This window comes from Molossus molossus, unplaced genomic scaffold (genome assembly GCF_014108415.1).
Source record: "Molossus molossus isolate mMolMol1 unplaced genomic scaffold, mMolMol1.p scaffold_m16_p_4, whole genome shotgun sequence".
Lineage (NCBI taxonomy): Eukaryota > Metazoa > Chordata > Mammalia > Chiroptera > Molossidae > Molossus > Molossus molossus.
Genome location: NW_023425377.1, coordinates 104196558 through 104215778, shown reverse-complemented (window position 1 = coordinate 104215778; position 19221 = coordinate 104196558). Strand labels below are relative to the sequence as shown.

General features: G+C 43.5%; 1 long non-coding RNA gene across 2 annotated transcripts; it reads right to left on the bottom strand.

The window, feature by feature from the left end:
• Positions 1 to 6414: 6414 nt before the first annotated feature.
• On the bottom strand, positions 6415 to 11914 carry LOC118615579. Of its 2 annotated transcripts, XR_004956457.1 has the most exons (4): positions 11730 to 11914; positions 11412 to 11626; positions 10937 to 11109; positions 6415 to 6702 (listed from the first exon to the last, which is right to left on the bottom strand). It is a non-coding gene; the product is annotated as an uncharacterized LOC118615579 (long non-coding RNA). The 2 variants fall into 2 exon arrangements; XR_004956458.1 differs by lacking the exon at positions 10937 to 11109.
• Between the last annotated feature and the right edge of the window lie 7307 nt (positions 11915 to 19221).

Below are 19221 nucleotides of genomic sequence, written 5' to 3'. Positions count from 1 at the left end.
TGTGACCATATCATCCAGGCTGCGACAACCCAGATGATTTACAGGCGGCTTGTGAAGAAGGCATGTCATCAGAATCCCAAATAAAAACTAAGTAAAAGCAAAGAGAGAAAGGAGGAAGAAAGGAAGGAAGGAAGGAAGGAAGGAAGGAAGGAAGGAAGGAAGGAAGGAAGGGTGGGGGAGGGAGGGAGGAGAAAGAAAAAGAAAAAGAAAAAAAGAAGGAAAGAAAAAAAAGAAAGAAAGAAAGAAAAAAGGAAGGAAGGAAGCAAGGAAGGAGGGAGGGGGGGGAGAGAGGGGGAGGGAGGGAGGAGAAAGAAAAAGAAAAAGAAAAAAAGAAGGAAAGAAAAAAAAGAAAGAAAGAAAAAAGGAAGGAAGGAAGCAAGGAAGGAGGGAGGGAGGGGGGGAGAGAGAGAGGGAGGGGGAGGGAGGGAGGAGAAAGAAAAAGAAAAAGAAAGAAAGAAAAGAAAGAAAGAAAGAAAGAAAGAAAGAAAGAAAGAAAGAAAGAAAGAAGGAAGGAAGGAAGGAAGGAAGGAAGGAAGGAGGGAGGGAGGGAGGAAGGAAGGAAAAGAAAGAAAGAAAAAGAAAGGTAATTATCTTCTGTCTGCTTTTCCCTGCGCTTCTACATGCTTGTCACCCATACAGGCAGGACCCTAATTGTTCAGTGTCCTAACGCCCCCAGTACCATACATTGATACAGTCACACCCAGAACAAGTCTGTCTTCCTTCAAACTACACGTTGTCCTAAAAGTAGGCCTTTTGCCCTGGCCGGTTTGGCTCAGTGGTTACAGAGTCAGCCCATGGACCAATGAGTCACGAGTTCAATTCTAGACAAGGGCATGTACCTTGGTTGGGGTTTGTCCCTGGCCCTGGTCGGGTTGTGTGGAGGCAACTGGTCGATGTGTCTCTATCACATTGATGTTTCTCTCTCACGCTCTCTCTCTCTCTCTCTCTCTCTCTCTCTCACTCTCTCCCACTCTATCTAATGATGAATAGAAAAATATCCTCAAGTGAGGAATAAAAAAAATGAAAAAAAGTTTTTTTTAAGTATGCTTTTTAGCAGTGCATTTTAAATGAAGTTTTCAATTCCTGAGAATTGGAAAACCCTCAGATTACTTTGTCATATGTGTATTTAATCCGTAGTCACCAAGTACTTAGTAGTCAGTACATGTTGTAAATTACTTGGTTAAAATACTGTATTCTAAGTCTGAATGACTGATAGGCTTCATTCCCCCGAGGAACATTTGTGTTTCAGAACAGTCTCATTAAGTAACACTAACTGAAGGAAGGAGTTGGGCTCCTCTGGATTCTGGGCAACCTTCTTCCCTTCCTATCATCAGGCTGGACATAGAGAAACCGGCAACTTGGTTTCCCTCTTACACCCCTGATATCATCTACAGGAAGCCGGGGTAGATGCTGTATGGGGAAAAGTCTTGATAAAAATGTCCCGGATTGTTTACTGGAGAAGCTGTGTTTTTTCTAGTTATTTGAGGACTCCAGGAGGTGATTTCTACTGCTGCTGTTCCCAGTGCTCTTTGCCATTTGGACTGAGCCCAGAAAGGGAACACGGGCAGGCTCTGAGCTCAGTATTCCTGAGGAATACCTCCCAGTTCAGAGACGTATGCCAAGTGGTTACAACATACCAGGTGCTAAGGGTACAAAGACCAGTAAGATTAAAAAAAGCAGAGGGGGGGTAGTGATCAAGTCTGCTTGAGAGAAACACATGACCAACTCTGTCAGGGGAAATACAAGAAGGTCACCAACTCTACCTAAGACCACTGGAGAAGACATCAGTGCCTAAAAATGATGGCCTCATAGCACTTGTCATCTGGTGTAATTATAAAATCTAGTGTATCAATCTGGTTTACTACTCTAATGCTCCTCGAGGGCCAGGACTGCCTGTGACATATTTCAGGGCAGCTTCACGTACGACTTGGTATAGAGTGATCATTGCTGTAATTATTTCTGAAAGAATAAATTAACATTTTTTTGTCTTGAAAAATGAGCAGAAATGCAAAAGAAAGAAGGGTGAGTGCTACAGATGAAGGGAGAGGCACGAAGCAAAAACATGGAATTGGGAAATTCAGTGGGGTTTTTAGGGAATGCAGTCAGTCATTCCTGGAGCTTGGGGTGACTTGGGGTGAAGGATGGTAACAGAGGAATGCTGGGAGAGTGGCCAGGGATCAGAGTGTGGAGGGCCTTGGGCTCTGCAAAGAATTTGGACTTAAATTTGTAGGCAATAGGACCATTCCAAGTTGTAAAGCAGGGAAAATTCGATCACATTTGTGTCTCAGAGACATCGACGGCAGCAGCATGGCGGTCAGCCGGGGGAGAGGGAGGTCAGAGATGACCAAAGGTCCTTTTGTGAGTGGAGAATGGAGGGACGGGCAGGCACTTAAAAGACAATTCAGAGTAGCACTGTTATTAAGAGAATAGAAAGAGTTGAAGATGACATTCAGGTTCTTGTTTGGTTCGGGCATTGTGCAAGAAACCAAGATAGAAAATATAAGAAGGGAAACGAGGAGGAAGGAGAGATGATTAATTCAGGTTCGAATATTTGGAGTTTGAGGAGCCTACACATTTCCAGGGCGAGCCCTTGTGTCTGAGTCAGCAACATGAAGCCCAGAAGAGATGTTGGGGCCAGAGGTATAGTTTGGGGTGTGGGAGTTGGAGTCACTTAATTGGATGAGAAACCCAGTTCCCATGGAGACAGAAGAGAAACAATGAGGCCTAGAGGAAATTGAGATTCTCTTCTCCCTTTTTAAAAGTGTAATGAGCCCTGGCCGGTTTGGCTCAGCGGTTAGAGCATCGGCCTGCGGTCCGGAGAGACCCGGGTTCGGTTCCCGCTAAGGTCGCGTACCTCGGTTGCAGTTTGTCCCCGGCCCTGGTCGGTTGTGCGGGTGGCAGCCACTCGATGTGTCTCTTTCACGTCGATGTTTCTCTCTCTCTCTCTTCCTCTCTCTCCTTCCCACTCTATCTGTGCAAAAAATGGAAAAATGTCCTCGGGTGAGGATAAAAAATAAAAAAAAAAGTGTAATGAGCCCTGGAAGTTTTGCTCAGTGGTTAGAGCATCAGCCCAAGGACCAGAGGTCGTGGGTTTGATTCCAGTCAAAGGCACTACCTGGGTTGCAAGTTCGATCCCTGACCCTGGTTCGGGTTGTGCAACCAATCAATGTGTCTCTCTCACATTGATGTTTCTCTCTCTCCCCCTCCCTCCCTTCCACTCTCTCTAAAATAATCAGTGAAAAAATATCCTTAGGTGGGGATAAACACAACAACAACAATAATAATAATAATAATAATAATAAAAGTGTAATGATTTTCTCCCTGTTATAAAAATATCTAAAAACCAACAACAGGCCCGAGTAAGTGGACATGACACTCAATTACGTGCTCCAGAGGTCCTCGCAGTTCTACGGCTGTGAGAGGTGCGCCGGCCCCTGCAGGCCGGGCGAGCTGCCCGGGGAGTCGGCTGCTGTGCGTCAGGTCACGCGGGGCTTCTCGGACTCCGCGCGTCCAGCAGTTTACCAGCACTTCCTGAAGAGTCTGTACATGAGCCCCAGGTGCAGGAGCCAGCCCAGTACAGAGGGAAAAGCTTGAGTCAGAGCATCAGAACAATGGAGCTTTCAGAATCACTTTTATTGCTAACTGGCCCGAAATGTCAAGCTTCTGTGATGATGAGCCGCCTCAGCAGTTTCCAGTGGCGACCGAAGGAGGGAGCCACAGGCAGGGTGAACGAGGTCGGGCCTATGGGCGCAAGAGAGGCCTGGAGCACGGCGACAGGAATTCAGGTTAGGGTGGCAATTTTTGGTTGAATTCTTAGTAAAAGGATGAGTGAAAAGAATTAGAAGTTGAGCCCTGGCCGGTTTGCTCAGCGGTTAGAGCGTCGACCTGTGGACCAGAGAGACCTGGGTTCGTGTTCCCGCTAAGGGCACGTGCCTCGGTTGCAGCAACCAGTCAGATGTGTCTCTCTCACATTGATGTTTTTCTCTCTTTCTTCCCTCCTTTCTCCCTCCCATTCTATCTGAAGATAAATGCAAAAAAAAAATGTCCTCAGGTAAGGGTTAAAAAAAAATAGAATTAGAAGTTGAAGAATGTACAGAGAATAGATTGGTAGTTGGCCAGAGGCGGGGAGTAAGCGGTGAGTGAAATGGGTGATGGTAGTCAGAAGGTACAAACTTCCAGTCGAAAGATGAATACGTGTGGGGATGGAGGTGTGGGGATGGAGTACACAGCGTGGTGGCTGTGGGTAATGATACTGCATTGTATATCTGAAAGTTGCTAAGAGTAGCTCTTAAACATTCTCCCCCCAAGAAAAGAATTTGTAACTATGTGTGTGATGGATGTTGACTAGACTTATTGTGGTGATCATCTTCACAATATACACAAATATCAAATCATTATGTTGTATACCTAAAGTAAATATAATGTTACACAGCAATTGTATCTCAATAAAACCGGAGAGAGGAGTTGAAGAATGTAACAACTTTAGGAAGAATAGTTAGTTATTCAGGGAACAAACTCAACAGTGGTCTCATGAATAATAGTTTTTGATGAAAAGAAATCATTACAGCCTGGCCTGTGTGGCTCAGTGGATTGAGCATCGTCCCACGGACTGAGAGATCAGGGTTCGGTTCCTAGTCAGGGCACATGCCCGGGTTGTGGGCTCAATCCCCAGTAGGGGGCGTGCAGGAGGCAGCCAATCAATGTTTTTCTCTCACATCAATATTTCTCTCTCTCCCTTCCTTTCTCTCTAAAAAAATCAATAAAAATAAAATTTAAAAAAATTACATATTGCACATTAAAGACAATAGCAGAAGTATGTTGCTGGAGATGTGGTTAGGGTAGGCTTTCTGGAGGATATAAAACTTGAACTAACCCTTTAGACAGAAGTAAAGAGGTAGATTATCAGTCAGGGAAAATGACATGAGCACAAAGGAACAGGCTTGTGTATAAATTGGAATGATAACTGGAATGACACAGTGACTAGTTTAGCAAGTCGATCATTTTCTAATACAAGAAAAAACAGATTTGTGCATGAGTTGGGAATTTTATTTTATTACTGTCTCAGTTGACAGCAACTCTACTCTTCTGGTCACTCAGGCCAAACTTGGGGTCATTGTTGGCTCCTTTTTGTTTGTTTGTTTCACATCCCACATCTAATCAACATCAAGAAAACAGATCGTGGTCCCTCCACTGTTAATACCCAGCCTCAGCTGCTGTAATTTCTAGACTAGATGACCACTGGAGCCTCCAAACTGGTTTGTTTCATCCCTGCCCTCATGCAATCAACTCTCAACACTGCAGCCAGAGGGCTCCCCCGAAACACATTCTGCTTACACTCCCTCAGGAGGCCCTTGAGAAGTAATAGTACATTTCAAGTATGTTTCAAAGCAGGAACAGTAGCTGAGAGCTGCTGGGTCTGCCACACCCACTCTGCTCTTCTTCATCTCATCTCCCGCACACTCCCCCTTGCACTGGCCGCTCGTGGGCACACTCTTGCCTCAGGGATCTGGCTGTGTTCTGCCTGGAATGCTCTTCTCCCAAAGAGCTGCAAAGTTGACTCCTGCTCAAATGTCATCTTCGCAGCAAGGCCCCCCTTCGCTTTCCTATGCAACACAGCTTCCGCTCCTGTCTGCCTCCCGCACCTCCACCACCCACCCCTCCTCGGAGCTGGGCAGGAGAAACTTCTGCAGCCCGTCTACACATGGTTCTTAGATGCTCTCATCTCAAACCAACTGCAGCAGACCTCCTTCCTTCTGGAGACTTCCCACTTTCTGGGCTGGGACTTAGGTCAGTGGATCCAAGTGCTTATAGTCAGTGGCTTTTACAGCAAAGTGGTGACCATGATGTCTGTTGTAATAGAACAAGTAGAAGTAAACATAGGAGAACATTACTCAAGAAGGATTTGTAATATATAGACTGATGTCTCGATATTTAAGAAGGATCCACTTTTTTTTTTTTTATCCTCACCCAAGGACATTTTTGCATTTATCTTCAGATAGAGTGGGAGGGAAAGGAGGAAGAGAGAGAAACATCGATGTGAAAGAGACACATTGACTGGCTGCCACCCACACCACCCCAACCAGGGCCAGGGACAAATTGCAACCGAGGTACATGCTCTTAACGGGAGCCAAACCCGGGACTCTCTGGTCCGCAGGCCGACGCTTTAACCACTGAGCCAAGCCAGCCAGGGCAAGAAGGATCCACTTTTATTATTATAAAACTTAAATCTAGTTTTAAAGCCATTGTTTATAATTTGGCTTTTCAAGAAATGAAAACACCTATTATACTTAGATTTGAATTCTTCTTACCTATTATAATCCTATATATCATCTCTCCCAAATAGATATAATTACACCTTTTTAAAATTATATAAAGGTTAGCATTCCTTTATTTTGATAATATGCTTTTCTCCTCCAAATATTTAGTCCTTAAAGCTTTTAAGTGAGTAAGATCAAGCAAATCATTCTAGAAATGTATAGTAAAATCTTTCGGCTCAAAGAAGAAAGGACCAATGGGGAGAAGAACCATAGGATTTGAGAACTAGGAGAGATCTTCGGGGTGCGCCAACCCAGTGCCTCTGTTTGCTGTTACAGGACTCAAAACCTAGAGTGTGAGTCATGTAGCCGATTGACCGTGAGCTGGTCCTGGACGCCAAGCCTCCTGAAGGCCAGTGGAGTGATGTCTTCATTATCCCAGACCAACCTGAAAACAATTTGCAGTAATTATGCAGCTGGCCAATTTTATTTATTAGTGAGCACGAGCCCATACATTTGGGGAAGACCAGGCCACATCACCCCTACACTAGCACTCTTCCACGTGCAGTGAGATTTCATTTGGAAATGTGCAGAACTGTCTTCTATAAAACCTGCGTGTTTTGCTCTGGCGATTTCCTCCGGCATTCACCCATTTGTCATGAAGTATTAACTCCCTGTTCCATGTGTGCATGTGTGTTCATTTCTCAGGATCTAATGAGGAAGCATTGGATCGAAGAACTGTGGGATGGGGTAATGTTCAAGAGTGAAGAAATAATAGAAATCTTGTCAGGCGAAATTATTGGAATGAAATGGTGTCAACATGATAACCAAGGTGGGGCTCTTGGGACACTTTGGGGCCCGGGATGTCTGAGGAGAGTCAACCCACTTCCCTGCTTATCCTCATGATGTTTCTAGTGCCAGGTTGCTAGGGACACTCTTTACTCCCCATTCTAACTCCTAGCCCTTAATTGTCACAAAAACAAACACAAGTTTGCTACTCTTCACACTTGTTTCAATAAGGAATACATCGATAGTGGCTCCAGTAATTGATGTGACAGAGCAGAATTGAAAGTGTATCTCTGTTCCTTACGTTGCCATCTGTGCTAGGAGTTCCTTTCTTGAGTAATTGCAGAGGTTTTGCAACTGTTCATATAGCATTTGAAATCCTAGACTTCTACTCCCGTGAGACTGTCATAGTCAGACTGTATACGTCTCTCATCAGTTGAATGAGAGTCACTTTATTATCTTAAATGTGCATTCCCCTCCATCTTACCCTACTTTCTGTTACCCGACCTTCAGCAAGTGGCATTCACAATGGAGGAGACTGGGGACCTTCAAGATAAATCTATTGTCACCAAGGTATGGAGATTTTGTAAGCTGTTCTATGTTTTTAGAACAAAACACATTCTAAGAATAAAAAATATTTAGCACACGTATTCATGCTTACACCAAATTAAAGGGGGAAGCATGGCATATTTCTCTTTTACAGCCGAGGTCCCAGGCCTTAGATATTTGGAATGCAGCCTGTGCCCTGTTGGCAGGGAGTCGGAGTCAATTTACAACGTGTGATATGATAACACATGTTCTGGATCAGTGGCAGGGGAATGCTTGGAGCTGTAATTCTGTCTGTCTCCCCATTAGCAGGAAGCCTTGCTAAACTCACAGCTGGAGAAGGGCCTAAAAACAAGCAGGCTGTGCACGCACGTGTGTGTGTGTGTGTGTGTGTGTGTGCATGTGTGTGTCTGCGTGCGTTTGCGTTTATAAAGGCAACACAAGACCCAGCCCCAGGGATAAATGCTAAATGAAGTAAATGAAGGCCATCAAAAATAACCTTTCATCACATAGATCAACTAATATCTAGTGCAGATTAACTTTCTCAGTGCTGTTGTCTACCTTTGTGTGGAACTAATGATACAGATGATGCTTAACAACAGTAGAGAAAGAAAACAACTCTAGACCCATTGGTTGTAGGAAGAAAATCAAATGGAAAGTGTTCATTTTAATAGGGCACGAAGGGAGGAATACAAGATTCATGCAACGGGAGCTGAAACCCGATATCCCTGAGGCACAAGGTAGAAGCTGACGCTTGGCCCTGGTGAGCTGAGCATTCAGAAAACATGTAAGTGCGTGTAAGTGCAAACATGTAGCTAGCATAATTCAGCAGGCTTCGAGAAGCCAAATACTAAGCTTAGGCAAGAAAGAGCAAATGTTGTTCTTTGAAAAGATGTAAATTATTTGCTCATTGAGCTCAGCAGAAAACTATTTATATAATGTAGCCCTACTTTTATAGTTCTCATTTCTTAAAGTCAGTGTTCTGTGCCTTTCTATCATCTTACCACTTTTATCCTGCTTAGATACACAGTGCTTGTCTTGTGATTATCATGAACAATGAACAAATGAATGAGTGAATGAATGGTCATGTGATTTAAAATATTCAGACTACTAAAAGCACTGAGCCAATCAAGGTTGATTTGGTGCTTTGGGACTATTTCACTAGTTCACAACACGATCAGTTTAATTATGGCTGGCCTATAGATCACCAAATATTTATGAAAAGAGCCAACACGGTTAAACGGTCAAGGTAAAATCATCTCTTCCAGGAGAAACAAGGTTATGATTTTACCATCATTTGTTCAGAATTAGAGCTGTAAGAATTTATAAACCTTCTATTGACTTAGGATTATATTTAAAGAACACACTGGCTAACTGCTTTTGAGAGTGAAGCTCTAGTCTCCAGGGCAAGAATTTATAATGCATTTCTCAATTGGCAAAGTGCTTCTACACACATTATTTTATTGAATCCTCTCGACCTCTCACCTTTCATTTGAAGATATCATCTAGGCTTCTTCAGAGGTGAGCTGAAGCATTTGGTCTTAATAACTGAGCAACATTTTCCCAAATTCTTGTCTTGCTTCAACTTCCTCTGACAACTAGAAAGACTGTCTTGGCCATTTCCTGCTCAGAGCCCTGCTTCATCTGAGCCTCCGGCCTGTGTACCGGCTTCCTGCTTCAGAGATGTCTTTGGTTATCTGCTCACTTGAAAAGCAGAAGTCCAATCACTGAGAACTTTTCCCATTTAGATAACCAGCTCTTCTCTTTGATGACCCACTCACTCTACAGTAATCTAGTGTCCTATTAAACCACATACAAGTGTTCCCCTTGCAATTAAAAATTTTAAACCATTTGACAGAAAAAATGCATAAACTAATTGTTAATGACTATGGCTTCTCAAATTTGTTGCATCTTGGTTCAACACACCTCTTCCATGTTGATCCTGGTGCTCACACCCCTTCCTCCTTCATGAACCCCGTGTTCTGCCCAAAGGAAGCACTCTCCTCCACCCCTTCCCGATTTTACTGCCTAGAAATCCCTTACTTTTTTCTCTTTATAGTATTTTTTTTTTTATCCTCACCCGAGGACATTTTTCCATTTTTTTTTGTTCAGATAGAGTGGGGGAGAGAGAGAGAGAGAGAGAGAGAGAGAGAGAGAGAGAGAGAGAGAAACATTGATGTGAAAGGGACACATCGAGAGGTTGCCACCCGCACGACCCAACCAGGGCGGGGGACAAACTGCAACTGAGGTATGTGCCCTTAGCAGAAACTGAACCCAGGTCTCTCTGGACTACAGGCTGATGCTCTAACTGCTAAGCCAAACTGACCAGGGCTCTTTATAGTCTTTTAAAACCCCATTTATATATATTTGTCATTGTACTAAGTAGTTTTTCACGGAATCTATCATAGTTGTCTTTGCCATTTCCACGTTGGTGGATTTATTTGAGGTGTATCTAGTTTGGAGCTATTACAAATGACATTGCCATAAATATCTTGTTAAATGTCTTTTAATTAAAATTATTTTCTGAAAATACATTTCTAAGAATATTAATGTGTCAAAGTTTCTGGTTATTTTTATGGCTCTTATTCTGTATTCAGGTTGCCCTCAAGAAAAAGTACTGACTCATCCTGTCCTTGGCACTGTGGAAGTGGGCTTCTTTGAATCTTTCCCAACACTAGATTTTATAATAATTTTGTTGCTGCTGTTAATCACTATAAAGTGATACTGCTGAATTATCTTGATTTGCACTTTCAAGTGGGCTGATCTGTCCATATACATTTTCAGGACTGAGATACTCTTTAACATACACCCAAAGTAATTTCCCAGGGGAATGGGATGGGTAATTTCTTTAAATCTATGGGGCTGACTCAGAGGAATCTGCCTACCCATGGCGGGGGGGGGGGGGGGGGGGGGGGGGGGGGGAGGGGTGGACTTGATGGCTCTTGGCCAAAGTTGCTGCCACTACTCTAGTGTAGATGCTGCTTCCCCCACACACAGGTGATCGCGAGCCTCTCACCGAACTTCCTCTCTCCGGCATTTAGCCACGGCTTCCAGTCGAAGTGCTCGCGGAGGAACCGGCCCGGGAGGCACACACGGGCACACAGCCAGCTGCGACTGGCACCTCGGACTCCCGAGTCCTAGACTGTGCTCTTTCCCTCGTCTTGCCCCTGCACCGCGTGCTGGGGACCCGGGTGTCGCAGAGAGCGGGCGGGTGTTGGGGGCTCTCCTTGGAGCTCCTGGAGGCCTCTGCGGAGGGCCCCGCACCCACCGGCCGCGATTCTGCTTCCCAGCTGCTCCAGTGTGGGATGGGCCTGCTGTCACCTCCCTGCTCTGGTGGGCAGCTGCCTCACCTCAGGTTTGCTCCATGCTTCCTGTTCGCCTCCCGCCTGGTTTCCCTTCCTGAGCCAAAGGACCTGCTGCCCTGCACGGCGGCCGCGGCCAGGGCCCTGCCACCGCTGGAAACTGCATGGAGCTGATTTACTGCGCCGTGAGGCCCCTTGATCACGAGGCTGCAGCTTCCTTCCTGAGGGAGGTGTATCAGAGGCCTACGGTTAGCATGTCACGGAGTCAGATGGCATGGTTTGTACACTCACACACACACACACACACACACACAATGAGTGCAGTCTGTGTTGCAGCAAAACGTGTTCACCAACCCATAAGCACACACCCTGGAGCCAGACTGCCCAGAGCGGATCCTGGCTCCCCACTTAGCTCTGTGACCTCGGGAAGTTACTTAGCCTCTGCCCCCTAAGTGTTTGCTCCTTCATGGCTACTCCTAGAAAGAGGAGGGGGATTCTAGGAGGAGAACCAGGTCCGTCTCACCTGAGCTGTGCCTTTTCAGGTGGTACTCAGCTTCATTTCGCAGCTGGAGGAAAAGGAAGGAAGCCCCTCCTGGACCGGGGAGCCTGGAACTTGTGTCTAAACGGGAGAACAGACACGGGGGCATGTTCACGAGGTGGGGGCATTCGGTTCACATCGGCCTGGCATGAAGTCCACCGGGTAGAAGCATTTCATGGGCCCTTACCAGTGCGTCTCTCCTGCAGTGACCATACAAAAAGGGTTTACCTTCCTCGGGTTCTCATGTTATTTTTCTTACTATAGGAAACCACAGTAACGAAACACCATCAATGAAGCATTTACCATGTGCCGGGCGGTCTTCTACAGGCCTTCGTACACTAACTTGTTTTTCTGCCACAACTTATGAGGTTAGACTATTATTCGCTCCACTTTACAGGTAAGTAACTAAGGCACAGAGAGGTTAAGTAACCTGCCCAGGGCCCCACGGATTGGACACAGATTCCACCAACTGTGCACTTTGCCAAGTGGCCCCCGGCCGGCAGTGAGGTCTGCACCTAAGGGAAGCTCTCACTCCCCCGTTATCACTTCTTCTGCAGAACATCTGGCTCCCTGCTGCTGACCTGGCAGTTTTTTTATTTGAACTTAAAGTGCCAAATTTAACACGATTGTAATCTGAAAGCACGCCGATTCAGGAAGCTGCAAAGTCGCTGCACGCAGTGGATTCTGAAGTAGTAAGAAATGATGAATAAAAAAAGTCCAGGCTTCCTGCTTTCAAGCTACCAGGTCTGGACAGAAAATCATTCAAACGTTAGACACGGCAAGGACCTTAGAGGTCATATCATTTTACAGTTTCATTTTATAGGCAAGAAAAAAGAGCCAGGGAGGCGACGTGCTTTGTTCAAGCTTGTGAAACATATTTTCCAAAACGGCAGTTAGGTTGTTTAGATGGGTAAGTCAGATAAGTGCTATTGAAATACTACTATTAGGATCCTAATGATGGAAATGGACATATGGTATTAGTTTGATGAGCCCCTACAGCAACCTGGGTTCACATGACTTAATTCATATAATAGAACAAGGTGACCTCACCTAGACAGACCATTTCTACTAGCAGGCATGCCGTTGTTTCTGGAACTGTGACATATTCAAAGACTAGAAGCTGGTTATGCATGACTGACATCCTCTTAAAACAATTAGTTCTCTTGGAGCCGTGACGGCTTTTATTCGCTGTTTCCCATTTCAGCGTGCCTTGTGTACATTTCTAGTGATCACCATCACATCATGGTCAGCACTATCCTTCCATTCTTTTGAAGGTAGAAAGGCAGTATAGCCCTGGTGGTCAAGAGCCTGGGTTTGGCCCTGGCCAGTTTGGCTCAGCGATTAGAGCATCAGCCTGCGGCACAGAGAGACCCGGGTTCGGTTCCTGCTAAGGGCACGTACCTTGGTTGCGATTCATCCCTGGCCCTGGTTGGGTCGTGCGGGAGGCAGCCACTCAATGTATCCCTTTCACGTTGATGTTTCTCTCTCTCTTTTCCTTTCCCTCCCACTCTATCTGAACAAAAAATGGGAAAAATACCTCGGGTGAGGATATATATAAAAAAAAAAAGAGCCTGGGTTTGAATTCTAGCTTTGGGCCTTACTGGTTTATGACCTCGGGCAGTTATAGCTTACCTATCTTTGCCACAATTTCTCTATCTGTAAAATAGGGGTAAAGGTAGTACCTACAGCCCATGGGGTTGTTGGAAGGATTAAATGACAACACACACAGAGCACTTAGGATAGGGCTTGGCATGCTGTAAGCACTAGTATGAGGGTTGTCTGTCACTATTTCTAGAAGAAGTTGAATTATAATCGAATCACTCAGACTGTTTGATGGAGCTGAAAAAGCACTTACTATTTCTGCTTCCCAGACTAAGGCTGGGCCTTATTTTATAGTTTGACTGGGACCCTAAAAAGCAGTTTTTCCAAGATCATTTACCAAGAAATTGACTCAATTTACAGAATTGCAATCCTTGCCAACCTTCTGAAGTCTACTTCTGTATCTTTTCCAAAAGCAAGCAAGCAAGAAAGCCAACCAGGAAGAGAAAAATAAATTCTACTCCTTAGTCTGCTTTGTGAATTCCCAAGTAGAAAATTTTAATAATAGGTATAAACAAGTCAGTTAATACAGTCACTATCTTAGAGGTTTATACAAATAACTTTCCCCGACAGACTACAAGCTGGAATGTACTATAGTCAGTAGAGGATCTAGATCTGTTTGTCCAAAAATGTGGAGACTCAAAAGAAAAATGACAGACTTGACTGGATTCCATATTGACCTTCATTCATCACCTGGGAGCATGCATAGGTGAGGTGTTCTGCAGCTCTATGTAACAACAGTAACTTATTTTTAATGACTATAGCTTAGACTTTTATAAACTTTTTTCCTAGCCTTCCTAAGAGCATCCTAAAATAATTAGCATTAAAACATGAAAAAGAAAAGGAAGATTCCAAGTGAGTTCTTGCTGCTTCATCTTTAGAGACAGTACAGTGTAGCAGATTGGAGCCCAGTTTTAACTCCGGTTAACAATGTATCCCTCTCAATCTCAATGTCTAACATGAAATAAAAACGATAAAACTAATCCTGTTGTGTTTCTACATAAGACGTGCATGTAAAGTGAGTGCCCAGGGACTGTTCTCCCTTTCCTTAGACATGAGAAATAATATTTTGATTAGAAAAAGGTGTCCCCTCTGGGAGGACACAGCATCATAGGCATGGGTTTGGCCATTGGTCACTGTGAGATCAGCAGAAGGTTCTTCTCGCTCCAGGCATCCTCGAGCCAAGGCCTGGCTTCGTCAATCAGAGCTGGACGTCAGTCCCCACTCCTGGGTAGCTCCATGCACAACCACATGGCAGTCCTGTATAAATAATAAGAAGGAGACAGAGGTGACAGTCAGGACAAAGAGCTTTCCAGGTAGAGAAAACAGCAAGTGCAAAGGCCCTGAGATGGGTGTCAAACCTGGTGGGCCTGGTGAACCCGAAGGCCCCTGGGTTGGAGAACAGTTATCAAGGGGAAGACTACGAGAAGGTGAGTTTGGAAAGGTGAGCAGGAGCCAGACCTCACAGTTTCATGCAGGACAGGATAGGAGATCGATTGTATCCTAATTGTATAGGAATCCACTGGAGGGTTTTACACACAATCTGAATTATGTTTTCAAAAGATCACTCTGACCATTACACAACCAAGATGTAAGGGGTGAGAGTGGAAGCCGAGAGACCAGGAGTAGGCAGTTGGAGGCTGCATGAGGAATGAGGCGCTTCCATCAGGGTAGTGATGGAGGAAGGAGAGGTGTGGGGAATACTCTGGAGGTGAGCACCACGGAACTTCTTGATAGATTTAAAGTGTGTAAAGAGAAAAGGAATTAAATAAATATGACTCTTTGGATTTTGGCTTGAGCAACTGGGTTGATGGCACTGCCATGCACCAGAAGTTAGGAAGACTAGGGGTGCGTGGGTTTGGATAAGTGGAATCAAGAATTTTGGATATGTTAGGTTTGAGATTCTTATTAGACATTCAAGTAGAGATGGCAGGTAGGCAGTTGGATATATGAGTGTGGAACTTCAGATCAAGGCTATAATGGTATTTTGGACTCATCAGCTTATAGATATTATTTAAAACCATGAAGCTAGATGAATTCATCCAGAGAGAGAAAGTATAAAGCAGCCAGGACCAAGCCCTGCAGTGCTCTTACTTTTAGAGGTTGGACATAGGAGGACGAATCTACAAAACAAATTGAGAAGATGGGGGCGGGGGTTGTCTCAGGCGGTACACAGAGCTGTATGTTACATGTGCCACGAGGGCCATTATACAGACTGAAGGTGATGGCCCTGGTGAGAACACTGTGCTTTGGAGAATAAACGAATTTGCTAAGTGATAACAAGCACTGTTTCTCTGCAGCTGTCTAGTTAGTATTTACTTTTGTTGCTTTTACCTATTTTGCTAATTTTATATATGATTATACACAATAGTTAATTTGCACTTGTAAAATAAATCAAGTACTAATTTTTCATTATCTCCTTGTTATATGAATATTCTGTTACTATCTTTGAGGCTGCTTATTACAGGATGATTGTTTAATTTCATTTTTGATTTGGTTGACTTTTTTCTTTCTTTCACGGTATTGTTTTTGTCTACATGTAACAGAATGCCTGACTGCAGTAAGAAGGGGTTACTTTTGCTTACCAACAAAATATGTAAGGCAGATGATCTAGCAATTCCATAATTCAATTAAGAATCCAGACTTGCCCTGGCCAGAGTGGCTCAGTTGGTTGAGCATCATCTCATGTACTGGGAGGTCACAGGTTAATTCCTGTGGCATGCCCGAGGTGTGGGCTCGATCCCCAGTAGGGGGCGTGCAGGAAGCAGCCAATGGATGTTTCTCTCTCTATCCCTCTCCCATCCCCTCTCTCTCTAAAATCAATTGAAACATATTTTTTAAAAATCCAGACTTATTCTGCCTTTTTAATCTACCATCCCCAACTGATAGCTTTTTCCTCAGGCTTGCCTGATGGCTGCAAACCTCTAGCCATCACTTCTATATTCCAGCAGGAAGAAGGACACAGAGCAGAAGGCCTGTCCTCGCTGAATCTATTCCTTTTCATTAAGAAAACAAATGCTTTCTTTGAAGCCATGTCAATAGAAGTCTGCTATATCTCTTTGACCAGAATTAGGCTCAATAGCCATGCCAAGTTGCAAGGGAAACTGGGAATGTAACTTTTTTTTATATATTCATGTATTATCATTCATTTAATTATATTTAGATATTTAGCAGGACTCAAGGTATCCTGTACATATCACATTCTAGCCTCCCTCTACAAATATTTGTCTTTACTTTTTAAAAATTTATTTCTTTAATCAAAAATTTTAGTTTATGCCCAGCCGGTGTGGCTCAGTGGTTGAGCGTCGACCCATGCACCAAGAGGTCGCTGGTTAGATTCCCAGTCAGGGCACATGCCCAGGTTGTGGGTCCAATCCCCAGTGGGGCATGCAGGAGGCAGCCAGTCGATGTTCACTCTCATCAATGTTTCTATCTCTCTCTCCCTCTCCCTTCTTCTCTCTCCCTCTCCTTAAGAAAAAAAGAAAATAAAAAGAAAAAATAAATTAAAATAAAATAAAATTTAGTTTAAACAACTTAATTTTAATTGATATACAGTAACATTTAACCTTTTCCATGTACAGTTTTTTGAGTTTTGAAAAATATAGACAGCCCTGGTAGGTTTGGATCATTAGTTAGAGCATCGGCCTGCTGACCAATGAGTCACAGGTTCAGTTCCAGTCAAGGGCACGAACCTCGGTTGCATTTTGACCCTGGCCCTGGTCAGGCAACCAGTCGATGTTTCTCTCTCTCTCCCTCTCCTTCCCTCCCTCCCACTCTGTCTGAAAATAAATAGGGAAAAAAAGTACCCTCTGGTGAGGATTAAAGAAACAGACAAAAATAGACAGAGGTGACTATTGTTAACTGTGACTACTGATGCTTCCCCAAATTTCTCCATGTTCCCATGATGGAAAAAGACAATTGTTTAACACAACAGAGTAGTCTGAGAAAGAAGAGAGGCCTTATCCAATGCACCTAAGTGAGGCTTCCTGAGATGAGCTCAAATGGAGTAAAGTTAGAGTAAGAAATGTCCCCTGAGTCAAGTGGGCATTTGCATCTCAAGAGTTCCTGACCTTAACCATTAGGATTCTGCTAAAAAATCATCCCCTCTGGCCTTGGCCAGTTTGGCTCAGCGGTTGGAGTGACTTGCGGACCAGAGAGTCCTGGGATACCAAAAAATAAATAAATAAGTAAAATAAAGGTTGTTGCTTAAAAAAAAAAAAATCATCCTCTCTGGGCATTTCCTGTTGTCTCAATTGGGGCAAGGCCCAACATGGATGGATAGATAAGCCAGCAAACAGCTGTTACATGTACATTTTAATTAATCATTTTCATTTCCAGCCTGAGTGATAAATGGAAATTCAAGTAATTAATTATCAGTATCAAATTTACCATATTAATGAAAGGTCTGTCATGGCTCCACAATGTGAATACATGATCATTTTATCACTAGCATTTATTGAACACCTACACCAGATGATTGCCATACATTATCTCATTTAATCAACCACTTGACCTGGTAGGTTGAATCTTCTCTGGATTAGAGATAGGTGATTTGGGCTTGATACATCACTGTCAATTTTATGCAGGATGTGTTAAGAAGCAACTCACATTGATAGACTTGCTTGGTTTTCATCTATACTCATTAAGAAAAAAAGAACAACAGCAAAGAAAGTCAAAAGCCTGGTCAACATCTTATGTGTGTGTGTGTGTGTGTGTGTGTATATATATATATATATATATATATATATATATATATATACATACACATACATATATATATATGTGTGTATATATATATATTTTAAAGATCTAAACAGATGAAGACCACACTTTTTTTTTCTCCCTTTATTGATTTTAGAGAGAGAGCGAGAGAGAGAAACATCCACGTAAAAGGGACACATCGAGTGGCTGCCACCTGCACGACCAACTAGGGCCAAGGACAAATTGTAACCGAGGTACATGCCCTTAGCGGGAACCGAACCTGGGTCTCTCTGGACTGCAGGCCGATGCTCAAACCGCTGAGCCAAACCGGCCAGGGCTGTATTTTTTTAAAATTCTCACCCATGAATATTTTTTCATTTATTTATTTATTTTAGGTAGAGTGGGAGGGAAGGAGGAAGAGAGAAAGAGAGCAACATTGACTGGTTGCCTCCAGCACGACCCTGACTGGGGTGAGGGATTGAATCTGATACCTACCCACATGTCCCTGACTGGGAATCGAACCCAGGACTCTATGGTCTGCAGGCTGATGCTCTAACCACTCGGCAACACCAGCCAGTACTACATCTTGTGTATTTTAAGATAAGTGTAGACAGTCGATTTTAGGTGTGTGTGTGTTTTTAAAAAAACATTTAACTTACATGGATCTAATTTAAAAGTGATATACTCTAGTGGGATATCTCCTCAATGCCTCTTCCTCGCTTATACTGTTGCGTATATCATTTGCATATACAGTTCATCCATGTTTACATTACATTTTTTTCAGTTAACATTATTTCATAACTCTGCCACTATAGCTTGGCATTTCTCATCTTTTCTGGGCTTCAGTTTCTTCTGTAAAGTGAAGCAGTTGTGCTGTTATTTATTAGCTCACATTTTCCAGCTCTAATGTCCTGTGACAACAAAATATAGACTATCTACTGGGGAATAATGGAAATATAGCACAGACGGCACAGGAGTCTTCTTTGAAGAACAAGTTTACTTCAAAACATGAATGCTCCTTAATGGGCCATAACTTTCCTGTTGTTCATGAGTCAGCATGAAAAATACCTCCAGAGAAGGCTCAGTAGGTCAGATTTATCTAAGAAGACAGCTGTGTAATCCTGTATCCCTCTCCAACCCCTTGGCACTGCAGATACATGTTTCTGGCTTTTTGAACAGCAGTCAAATAGCATTACCCACTTTGTAAAGTCCACAAGACCACAACTTGAAAAATCAAGCAGGCCTTTAAAAGGTTTCAAAAGAACAAAATAAAGCTGTATTTACACATGTTCCACAGCTATTTTTCTCTGTCTTTAAGTCATTTCCATTGATTCTGTGATACTGGTTGGTGTGGGAGAGACTTGTACTAAAAAAGTAAAATTGTTTAAAAGTCAGTAACAAAGTTTTGTACCACGACTTTTTATTAAGCCCATTTAACAAAACCCATTAGGCCATCAATTTTTGCTTGCTCTCCTTTCTAAGTAGTAAACTCACA